A 6,896-nucleotide genomic window follows, 5' to 3' on the forward strand; every position below is an offset into this window, starting at 1 on the left:
CATCTCCTTTATTCAGTCATCTGTTGGTGGACATTTAGGTTGCTTCCATGTCTTGGCTATTGTAAACAGTGCTGCTACGAACACTGGGGTGAATTAACTTATATTTTAATTGTATTAAGAGATGAAATTCTTGTAGAAACTTTCATTTTTTGTGGGAGTGGTATTTACATATTGCTCAATGCTTTGAACTCTTAAATGAAAATCCTACATATGAACACAAGAGTATGAAACAAATATCTCTCCTTTATTTGAATGCTTAGGTAGAAAAGAAAGTGAAAGCTTAAAATGCATGGCAAATCCCAAACTTTTCTTGTTCCCCATTGAGTGAATTTTTATTTTTATTTATTTATTTATTGGAGTATGGTTGCTTTACAATGTTGTGTTAGTTTCTGCTATACAGCAAAGTGAATCAGCTATGCGTATACATACAGCCCCTGTCTTTTGGATTTCCTTCCCATTTAAGTCACCACAGATCACTGAGTAGAGTTCCCTGTTCTGTACAGTTGGTTCTTATTAGTTATCTATTTTAAACTTAGTAGATACAGTATATATGTCAATCCCAATCTCCCAATCCATCCCACCTCCCACTTCCCCTCTTGGCATCCATACGCTTTTCTCTATGTCTGTGTCTCTATTTCTGCTTTGCAAATAAGTTCATCTATATCATTTTCTAGATTCCACATATATGCGTTAGTATATGATATTTATTTTTCTCTTTCTGACTTTCTGTTGATGGGACATTTATGCTGCTTCCATGTCCTGGCTATTTTAAGTAGTGTTGCAGTGAACATTGGGGTACATGTATCTTTTCAAATTGTGGTTTTCTCTGGGTACATGCCCAGGAGTGGGATTGATGGGTCATATGGTAGTTCTATTTTTACTTTTTAAACCATACTGTTCTCCATAGTGGCTGTACCAATTTACATTCCAATTTTGTTTCACTCGTTTGTTTCAGCCTTTTTTCCTGTCATACATTTTTCACTAGAGCTGTCAAAGTAGAGTTTGTTCACTCTGCCCCAACATTTAATTATAAAATATAAAACATATATTTAGAAAATTTAAAAATATATAATAGTTGAAGGGATTATAAACACCATGTATCCACCACCTAGATTTTAAAATTAATATTTTGCTGTATTATTCTATTATATCTATTCATCTACCCATCCCTCTATCTATCCATCAATCTCTTGTGGTTTTGGTTTTTGTTTGTTTTGGGTTTTTTTTGTATTTCTTAAAGTAAATTGCAGGTTTCAGTGCATTTCAGCCCCAAATACACAAGTGCAGACATGTCATTGGTTAGAGTTCGACAGTTTTTAAGGATTCTCTTTTTCTTTTTCAGCAAAACATACATATGGTGAAATGCATACTATTTAATGAGTTTTACAAAGATATATACCTTACTATGCTTTTTAATAGTAAACGCCTATCAAGACAGGGTGTATTATTATCACCTCAGAAAACTCACGCCTGCCCCTTCCTGGTCAGTGCTCACCACCATTCCCCTAGAGGATACCACCATTCCTGGTATTTTTCACCATGGAATAGTTTACCTGTTCAAGAATTTCTTACAAATGGAATCGTATAGCATATACTTTGCATGAGACGTCTTTCAATCAGCTTGATGCTTTTGAGATAAAAATGAATGAATCCCTGATACACAAAACAACATGAGATCCATTTTTATTGCTGAGCTGTATGAATATTCCATGGCTGTTTATCCATTCACCCATTGATGGACACCTGGACCGTTTCTACTTCCCAGCTTTTATGAATAAAGCTGCTGTCAACATTCTTGGACACATCTCTTTGAGGACGTGCTTTCAGATCCTTAGAGTGGAATGCTAGGTCACAGGCAGTATAGTTTAATATGTTACTTTTATATGAAACTTCCAGAACTTTTTCCAAAAGTGGTTGTGTTAGTTAATACTCGCTCCAATAATATATGAGTTCCAATTGCACCACATCCTCACCAACACTTGCTGTTGCCAGTTTTTAAAATTTTTAATACTTTAATAGGTCTGTTCTAAAATGTCACATTGTAAAAAAAGAAAGACAGCAAGAAAGAAAGTAAAAAAGAAAAAAAAAGGGGAATTCCCTGGCAGTCCACTGGTTAGGATGCCAAGCTTCCAAGGCAGGGGTCATGTGTTCGATCCCTGGTCAGGGAACTAAGATCCCACAAGCTGCACAGTGCAGCCAAAAAAAAGAAAATGCCATTTTGTGATTGGTTATTCTAATTATATATATATTTACACAAATTATATAATTTATATCTGACAAAAGACTGGAATCCAAGATATAGACACATAATTTATATAAAATACATTAAACTATATATTTATATATAATTAAAATCTGAAAAAAGATGTATATATCTCCTAGATTCCAGTCTTTTGTCAGATACACTTTTTTTTTTAAATTGGAGTATAATTGCTTTACAGTGCGTGCAGTTTCCGCTGTACAACAAAGTGAATTGGCTGTATTTACACATATATCCCCATATCCCCTCCCTCTTGAGCCTCCCTCCCCTCCTCCCTATCCCACCCTTCTAGGTGATCACCAAGCATCAAGTTGATCTCCCTATGTTATGCAGCAGCTTCCCACTAGCTATCTATTTTACATTTGGTAGAGATACACATTTTGAAAATATTTTCTCCCAGTCTGTAACTTAAATAGAGCTTGTTTATAAAGCTAACTTGTTTATGATATATTAATCTTTTTCTATATTACTGAATTTGATTTGTTATTGGTTGTTAAGGATTTTTCATCTCTATTTAACAGGGACATTGGCTTGCTATTCTGTTTTTATAATGTTTTTGTCAGAATTTAGTGTCAGGATCTTTGCCTAACAAAATCACTTGGAGAAATTCCCTCTTCTTTTTTTTTAATTTTTAAAAATTTAAAAAAATTTTTATTTTATTTTGGAGTATAGCTGATTAACAATGTTGTGATAGTTGCACATGCACAGCAAAGCGACTCAGCCATACATATACATGTATCCATTTTCCTCCAAACTCCCCTCCCCTCCAGGCTGCACATAACATTGAGCAGAGTTCCCTGTGCTATACAGTAGGTCCCTGTTGGTTATCCATTTTCCTCCTCTCCTATATTCTGAAAGGGTCTGTGTAAGGTTGGTGTTGTTTCTTCTTTAAATATTTGATAGAATTTACCAGTGAAATCATCTGGGCCTGGATTTTTCTTTGTTGATAGAATTTTTTTTTTGCGGGGGGGTGCTTTGGGTCTTTGTTGCTGTGCACGGGCTTTCTCTAGTTATGGTGAGCAGGGGCTACTCTTTGTTGTGGTGCGCAGTTTTCTCATTGCGGTGGCTTCTCTTGTTGCAGAACACAGGCTCTAGCCATGCAGCCTTCAGTAGTTGCGGCACACGGGCTCAGTAGTTGTGGCACACGGGCTCAGTAGTTGTAGCGCACGGGCTTAGTTGCTCCGAGACATGTGGGATCTTCCTGGACCAGGCTTGAATCTGTGTCCCCTGCATTGGCAGGCAGATTCTTAACCACTGTGCCCCCAGGGAAGCCCCTGTGGATAGAATTTTGAGAATTATTTCTATTTCTTCAATAAACATGGGTTATTCTATTCATCTTGTATTTTGTCAAAGATTTGTGGCCTTTACTAAGTTGTCAAATTTATTGGCATAAAATTCTCCATAATATTCTCTTATTAATATTCTTTTATTTTGTTTTGTTTTCTGGGTTTTTTTTTCCTCCTTGTTAAACATTTTATTAAACTTTTAGCGTCTGGAAGATTGGTGGTGTGTCCCTTCTTTGGTTTTTGATGTTGGTATTTATGTTCACTCTTTTTCCCCTTGAGCAGTCCATCTAGCATTTGTCAACTTCGTTGAAGCTTTTTAAAAAAGTGCCAACGTTTGAGTTTATTGTTTTGTTTTCTGTCACTGTCTTATGCTCCTTATCATCTCCTCCCTTCTAGTTACTTTGCTGAGTTATGTTTTTTGAAGAGTATTTTTGTTTGTTTGTTTAGTGGTCAGCAAACTTTGGATACAAACTCCAAACTGTTTCTCTTGGGTGGGCAGCGACAGAATGCTTAGTTCACTTGCTTAACCTCAGCTGGGCTGCTTGGAGTCTGCCTAGTAACATGCACAGGTCAGGGATTAGCCAGTGTCTTGAAAAGACTTTATACACAGACTTTAGGACTGCCCTCCTATGCCTCTCTCCCTTCTGGGAATCGCTCTTTCGCTTTAGGGCAGCTGTGTCACCCCAGACTCTGCTGGTTCTTGGAGCTGATACAGCTACGGCCAATACGACTGCAGATTTTCTGAGTTTTAACTGTCTAACTTGGCTTGACTGGGGCCTGCCTGCAGACCTCTAAACAAAGTAAAATCACCGCTGCTTTTTTTTTCCCTTCCAAGTGTAGATTTGATTCCCATCCAGGACAGATCTGCCTGGGGCTGCTGCTCTCTGGTGCCTTCAGGCTGTTATTTGTTTGTATTTTGTCCACATTTCACAGTGCTTTTGTGCAGGAGGGTTGATTCTCTAGGAAATAATCCTCCATTATCAGAAGCTACGAGCCCCCAGTTTGTTCTTTTTTTTTTCCTGTAAGCTCTTTATTGGAGTATAATTGCTTTACACTGTTGTGCCAGTTTCTGCTGTACACCAAAGTGAATCATCTGTATTTATACATGTATCCCCATATCCTCTCCCTCCCTCGACACCTTCCCGCCGCATCTCCCTCCTCTCTGTGCCTCTGACGGTTCTGTCTGTAAGCGGTGAACTGGCAGATTTCGTGAAATCAGGAGTGAAAACTGAGCTCGTATGTAACTCACAAACTGGATTAGGTGGCCTCTGAATGGTTGAGCTCACTATGTCAATATTCTTTCAAAAGAAGACCTCCTGTTTCATTATGCTGTAAGAGTGCATGTCTAACTGAGGGCTAGACTAACTCCTGGCAAATTGGAAAGTCCATTTAATTTGTCTTCTTGGAGTCTGTTCTTCTGTACCTCTCCCCAGAGCCACTGCGGTTCCTTCCGCCTGGCTGGAAATGCTCCCTGCACCTCCAGATTTTATCTCCATGGGCAACCCTCTGTGTTCCTGGCCCTTGTCCCTTCTAGTACATACAAAACTCTGCCCCCTCACCACCCCTGGGGTCTGTTGTCTCTTTGCTCAGCTGGAGTTAGTAAAGGGAGAGAAAACCATTTCAGTGACAGTGACCGTGGGCCAATCTGCTCTCTTTCACAAAATAAACCTGCATTAGATATTGACCATCCCTGAAACCATAGCATGAATCATAGAATGTAAAGTAAGCCAGCCCCTTCATTTTTACTACCAAGAAAATGAATTTCCAGAGATGATCGATGACTTGTTCAAGGTCATACACTAGTAGAACTGGTGCTAGAGCCCCAATTCCTGACTTCCAGTTGGCTCAAAGGAATGGCTGCAAGCATCAAGTCCGGCAATGAACTGAAAATAAATCTTATCTGCTATTTATAGTTTCAACATTGTGAATATTTAAAAGTTTCTGGTATGAGACAAATCACAACTCACATGCCAGTTCTGATAAAAGATGAGCATCGTTTTAAAATATGTTCATGGTGTTTGGGGTTCATGGATGCTATGGTCTGAATTTGTGTCCCCCTCCCACAAACTCAAACATTGAGTCCTAACTCCCAAGGAGATGCTATTAGGATTTGGGGCCTTTGGAAGGTACTCAGGTCATGAGGGTGGAGAACCTCATGAATGGGATTAGTGTTCTTATAAAAGAGACACGACCCACCAACCCCCAGCTCCCTTGTCCCTCTCACCATGTGAGAATAAAATGAGAATTCTATTGCCCACAAGAAGGCCTCACCCAACCATGTTGGCACCCTGATCTCAGCCTTCCAGCCTCAAGAACTATGAGAAATAATGTTTGTCATTTATAAGCCACCCAGTCTATTGGTATTTTATTACAACAGCCTGAATGGACTAAGTGAACTTGAAGGCTAATTACCATCAAACATTGTACCAGTATTCTCCCAGGAACTTCCACGAGGGGCTACACTTTGCCCAGGACCATGGGTTCTGGACCCCTAATAATTTGTTTTATTTTTTGTATCTTCATAACATGAAACTTTTTCATATATAAAACATTCAGGAACTCTGAGTAGAGAACAGGTTAACCTCTAACTTTTTGGTCTTATTTCCCTTTCCTCCGATAGAGAGGTTCTTCTTGATGAAATTGGTCTTTGAGAAGTATTTATTCTGTACACATTAATTGAAAAAACAGTATTTTGGTTGGGTTGGGTTTGGTTAAACAGCTCTAAGTGCTTCAGAACTCTAAGTCTTCCTGGTAATTTCCTTTGAAAGAGAGCACATATTAGGCAAAAGAAATCTGTGTATTCAGTCATGCCTGGGTATTTGCCAGGGATTGGTTCCAGGGCCTGCCCTGTACATAAAATCCAAAGATGCTTAAGTCCCTTATAAAAAATGGCGTGGAACAGTCGGTCCTCTGCATCCCTGGGTTCTACACCCGCAGGTTCTGCATCCACGGATATGGAGGGTTGACTATAGCCTGGAAGACTGTAGCATAGAATGACAGCATTGTTTATTGGAGGCTAGTCTGAGGGGGTGGGATGGGGAGGGACAGGAGAGAAAAAGAAGGAGAAGAGGTAGGAGAGGAGCAAGAAGGGGAGAACAGGATGAGAGAGAAAGGGGGAGGGGAGATAGAAAGAGACACACAGAGAGACGGATTTAACATCTCAATATGCTATTTGTCCCCCCCACCCTTTTGGTCCCCAGGCTATCACCAAGTTCAGACAAGAGGAGATGACACTGGATACAGAAACAGCGGTAGCCTTTCCCGTTGCCCCCCTGCCTCTAGCCCACCCCCCCCCCCCAACTTCCCACCTCCACCCAAATCCATTCTTCACATGCTTCTAGAATGATGAT

Source organism: Hippopotamus amphibius, chromosome 11 (assembly GCF_030028045.1).
Source record: "Hippopotamus amphibius kiboko isolate mHipAmp2 chromosome 11, mHipAmp2.hap2, whole genome shotgun sequence".
In the NCBI taxonomy this organism is placed as follows: Eukaryota; Metazoa; Chordata; class Mammalia; order Artiodactyla; family Hippopotamidae; genus Hippopotamus; species Hippopotamus amphibius.